The following is a 6,000-nucleotide window of genomic DNA, read 5'->3' as shown; positions in this document are numbered from 1 at the left end:
TCTTGATCTGTATCAGACACATCTGGACATTCTCCCTCATCATCTTCTGAATCAATGTCACTTTCTTCCCCTAAATCTTCTAGCTGCAAGGGGTCTGTCTCATCATCAAGCAGAATATTTTGCACTTGCTCAACATGAAGGGCATTGGACAAGTCAAATATTCTCCTCGCCATTTCATAAGAAAAGCAGAAGCAAGAGAGTGAATATGTGTAAGGCCGGGGACACACAACGTATAAAGAAACGGTCCGTTTTTCATGGACGAGAATCGCAGAAATGTTAACAAAACAGTGATCTGTGTGCAGTGCGAGGATGCGATTTTCTCGCATCAAATGATCCGTTTGACATCCGTGTGACATCCGTATGGCGAGATTTTCTCGCAGGCTTGCAAAATGGACATATAACGGTTTTTTCACCTGAAAAAAATTTGAATCATCATCAAGAACACTATTTAATGGCCGTAAAACAGGTGGCAGCCACCAATCTATGCAGTGCAGTCCCTGCTTGTGTTGGTGGATTTCTTCTTGCTGAGCAACATGTCTGATCTACTGACTTTTAACACCACAGAGCGTATGCTTTACAACTGGGTACTTTCCCAATGTTTTGGGCAGCCATACCCAGTTATTGTAGATCCGAGGAGGCGGAGACGGATGTGGGTACATCCACTTCTGAAGCAACGGATCAATAAAGGCCATTTCAACCGTCTGTGTGCTGCTCTGAGGACAAATCCTGACAAGTTCTTCAACTATTGTCGGATGAGGATTCCAACGTTTGATATTTTGTTGGGAGATTTAGCGCCCAGGGATCACGAAGAAGGACACCAGGATGCGCAAATCTATTTCTGCAGAGGAGTGCCTTATCCTTACGTTACGGTATGTATAAATCCTCTTTTTACAAATAATTGTTTTTTACTTTCATGGTCTTACCCTTTATAATTAGATCATTAAATTGTTATGTAACTGCAACATCATTTGTGCTTTTATAATATTTTAGTTTATAGAACATCAAAGCCATCGCATGTCCTTAATGTCTGATTAAATATGGCTTCTTACTTATCTAATCTTAGTTTTTGCCCATATAACACTGTAATGTGTTACTTTTTTTATTTTAAACATACTGTGTTTTCTTTTAGATTCCTTTCCACTGGCTTTTCATATTCGGCACTGCATTTAGAGTTTTTAGTGGGCAAATCCACAATTTCTGGAATTGTGCGGGATACATGCACGGAAATCTGGAGAAGACTCCATCAAGAGGTGATACCTGAGCCTAAAATGGCAGACTGGTTACGTATCGCCCAAGGATTCCAGGACACGTGCCAGTTTCCGCACTGTATTGGGGCTCTGGACGGAAAGCACATCTGTGTGCGTAAGCCGCCGGGACCAGGGACCCAATTGTATAATTATAAACAGTTTTACTCTGTAGTGCTGTTGGCCCTAGTCGACAGCAACTACAGGTTTATAATTGTAGATATTGGGGCCTATGGGAGAACTGGAGACTCTAGAGTCTTCAGTTCTTCCATTATGGGTCGGCGGCTGCACAGCAATGAATTGGATCTCCCACCCCCACGTCATATACCAGGGGCTAATTCGGATGCGATGACTTACATGATGGTAGCAGATGAGGCGTTTCAATTATCAAGGAACGTCATGAGGCCCTATCCATGGAGAGGCCTGGACTACTGGCGCAGAATTTTTAATTTGCGTTTTTCCCGTGCCCTCCGTCTGGTAGAGTGTTCATTCGGCATTCTCACTGCAAAATGGCGGGTACTTCAGTCCGCAATTCAACTGAGTGAAGGCAATGTCAATGGCGTGATCAAAGCATGTGGTGTTCTTCAAAACTTTACAAGATACCATGATTGCCCATCATCTGCTGTTGATGAAGTTGATTATTCAAATACTGTCTTGTCTACTACACGTGTTCTTCCTTCACGTCATCAGCCCTCAGGCCTAAAAGTTCGTGATGTGTTAACAAATTATTTTGTGTCACCAGAGGGATCGACTGTCTGGCAAGACAATGCTGTTTTGCTTTAATCTTTAGTTATATTCTAACTTAATAAATGAAATAATGTTCCTGTTAGAATAGTGTAGTGTTTGTCCTTACAAAATACTTATTTTGTTAAGTTGTCACATCATGTATGCAGTGTAGCATTTCACCCACTACGTGTCTTGGGGGACACTCGCTTGGCATAGGATTCAAGCACTCAGGCACGGTACTTCACATAAATCTGCCCACATGGTTTATTTAAACTCCACATAAACCAGACAGGGTACAGTCCATTTCATTACAGCCACGAAACATTATAGGACATCAGTCAGTTCATGTAGCAGATAGGCCTCTCTGCCGTATATTATAATCCCCTTGTCCAGTATTACCTTTCAGGAGTTCCACTCCTCACACTGACTTCATGTCAGTCCCAGGTCCTCAACACAGACCATCCAGGTGTACGGTCTTCAGGTGCTTCCAGGACTCCAGTCCATCCCAGGACAATCCAACACTGACCATCCAGGACCTACAGCACACAGGCCACTCAGTGACAAAGCCCAACCATGTGGTATTCAGGAATTCCCAGGATTTCCAACACAGGCTTCCAGGGCCTTGCACTTGGACCATTCAGATCCAAACACAGGGACATGTGACCCACACCCTGGTCACATTATATACCTTTTAACCACTCCACTGGGTGGGAGTGTGGATGTGTGGCTAGTTTGTCCCGCCCATCTCACATAACTAGCCTAGTAAGTCTCCCTTCATAACTATAGAAACTCTTGAGGGACTACAGGTCCCAGAACAACGACATTGCATTGTTATAGCTGTTTTCGTTCTGACCAACGTCAGCTGACAGATCACCAGTGAGGGCCAAATTGTGGAGTTACGCCCGTCATTTTACAAGCGCGCTTGGAGACAAAAAGACACCTCACACATATCCTGTGAGCAAGTCACTTTTATCTGAAGTAATAGAGCAAGAAGCAATATTTTATACCATTTACACATAATGCATTTCAATGTAACTCATGTAGCCCCCACCATCACCCAGGGTCATACTTTATTTACCATAACCCAGAATATGTTGTACTGACTCTTGAGAACATACATGATAAGAAGTACAGTCTCCTTGAAGAGGAGACCGTCAGACTACTGAGTCAACAGATTCTAGTAATTCTAACACTTTAAGGCAAAAGGCACTTAAAGGCAAGGTAGTTAAAGGCAAACTATTAACCATTCTGTATCAATTTCCCCCTTTTGTAAATGGTATAACAGATCCAACAGTCCAGCAGTTTTTGTCCTTCCGCGTCTTTTATAAGAAAAGCAAGATGTTGAATAAGTTTGTTTATCCAGTGTCTCTGTAGGGTGCAAACATCCTACCACTGCCAGCAAGGTGATTAGGACAACAGTCATTCTGCTGGTGAAAAGATCTTTTTGCAGTGACTGGCATGGATCCAGGTGGGCTTTCCCTCAAGTTTCCCTGAGGTGAATGTGGTCCGCTGGACTTTAAAACGGGCCGTCAAACCGTGGGTCTAGGCTCCTTCTCACGTGTCTGTGTATGACCACCAATCACCTGGATTCAGCTGATGCACGTCTGCACTGGCATTAGTATCTGGAATGGATGAAAACACATGTTTATGCACCACATTAAGTCTTTTCTGCAAGGCCTGGACATGGGCTGTCATAGCACCGTGTTGCTTTTGTAGCACCTTTGGGAAGTACAGAGCAGCCTCTGGCAAACGACTAAACAGGACTTCAAAAGGACACAAGCCTGTCTTTCTATTTGGAGTGTGTGTGACTGAAAAGAGTGCAAGAGACAAACACTCTACCCCGCTCTTTCCTGTGTCTGCCGTGGCCTTTGATTTTCCAGTTTAAGTGTCCCGTTTAGTCTCATCACTTTCCCACTACTTTGTGGTCTATATGGTGCATGTTATGCTTGCTGTACTCCCAGGACCTGCATGACTTCCCTCATTATTTCTCCCGTGAAGTGTGTGTCCCTATCGCTGTCTATGGTTTCTAGGACACCATACCTGCAGATCAGTTCTTTCATTAGTTTGTCTGCAGTCGCTTTAGTATTTGCACATTTTACAAAATAGGCTTCCTGCCAACCAGAGAAGAGATCTACACATGCTAGGATATTTTTCACACACTCCTACCTTGGGTAGCTGTATGTAGCCAGTCTGCAGTCTCTGAAACGGGTAGAGAGGCCTGGGTGTCGCTTTCTTAGGGATTTTTACTGTTTTACCTGGGTTGTGCTGTGCACAGATGAGGCATGACCGTACGAGCTTTGCGGCTGAAACCAGGAGCGATCCAGAAGGCATCTTGTGTTGCTTGCGCCATGATTGGGAGCAGGGATCTTGGTATATACGATTTATCCTGATTCTCCCATACTCTTTCTGAGTTCAGCTCAGCTCCCATTCTCCCAGTGTTCCTTCTCTGTTTGGGCAGCTGGAGGGATTTCAGGACATCTAGGCTCAGTGTGGCTGGAATATGCTGACTCCCCGCCACCGTCCACTGCTCCCTAGGCCGCCTTGCTGCTACTTTAGCAGCCTTGTCCGTCCTTCTGTTGCCCTTTTCCTCCACAGAGTCACTGTCCGTGTGTGCTTTTTACCTTGACGATGCCAACCTGGACTGATAACGTCAATGCCTCTACTAATTGTTTCACCAGCTCTGCATTTTTAATGGGCTTACCGGCCGATGTAAGAAACGTTCTGCTTCTTCAGATAGGGCAATAATCATGGGATATTCCCCATGCACAATTCGAATCTGTGTAACTTTACCTGCAGCAGCTCTACACGCTTCAGTGAGTGCCTTCAACTCTGCCTCCTGCACCGACATGTGAGGAGCGAGTGGTTCAGCTCGGATTACCTCATGTGAGGATACTACTGCATATCCAATGTAGAGTCGCCCATTCTGGTGGTATCTGAAGCCATCTACAAAAATAAAAAAAAACTCAAAATATGCATTAGGAACAAGGTTTTTTTTTTTTTTCCTTCCCACGAACATATGTAAAACCCACTGTCTCCTGACTCATCAGTTCCTATGCAGTCATGTTCGTGCGTCATGTGTCATGTCATGTCTTTCCCACCTGCCAATGCTGTCACCAATTCCCCCTTTTCTGAACCCACAGGCAGATGAGTGGCTGGATTCAGAACATTATGTCTTATGAGGGTGACATATTCAGGAATTAGTATTAGAGCACATTCAAGTCTGATCTGTCTATCCATAGACAGGTGTTTTGGTTGAACTTGTACGAGTATGGCATTAATGTCACGTGGGGAACAAATTGTCAAAAAGAAAAAGTCAGTGTGATTTCACATGCCTTTCAGTAATACAGCAGCTCCTACAGCACAGACTCATGTAGGAGACCCTCTAATCACTGGGTCTAATTGTGCTAAGTAGTAAGCTATCGGTCTCTGTTTCTTTCCATGTTGTAGTGTCAGTACTGCGGTAGCATGTCCACCCTGCTCTGTGAAAAATAAGAAAAATGGCTGATCATAGTTTGGAATGTCTGACACAATGAGCAGCTTGAGAGAGTGGAAGGAGTCAATTGCTTCTTGAGTGAGATTGTAGGGGTCATTTTGTGAAGCAGACCTTATCCAAGGCCTACAGTAGGTCACCAAACCTAGAAAAGTGCGTAGATGCTGGTGTGACCTGGGTAAAAGGAGATTTGTATTGCCTGTTTTCTGTCTTCAGTCAGGTGTCTTGTACCTTCAGCAATACAATGTCCTAAAAATGTCACCTTTTGTTTGCAATACGGTAATTTGTCACGTGAGACTCTGCAACCCTTTTCTGCCAAAAAAAAAAAAAAACACAGCAAGGAAACTGTAGCTTCCGGACATCTGGTCCGGGCAGCAGAGCAAGAGGTCATCCACGTACTGTAGTAGTACAATCTGTGGATGAGGTGGTTGCCACTGCTCAAAAATCCCTACCATCGCTGTTGAATAGATGGTTGGGGTGTTCTTTCCCCCTTTGTGGGAGGACCGTCCAACAGTATTGTGTACCTTCGTGAGTGAAAGA

This window comes from Ranitomeya imitator, chromosome 2, assembly GCF_032444005.1.
Source record: "Ranitomeya imitator isolate aRanImi1 chromosome 2, aRanImi1.pri, whole genome shotgun sequence".
Lineage (NCBI taxonomy): Eukaryota > Metazoa > Chordata > Amphibia > Anura > Dendrobatidae > Ranitomeya > Ranitomeya imitator.
This window is presented reverse-complemented; position numbering follows the sequence as displayed.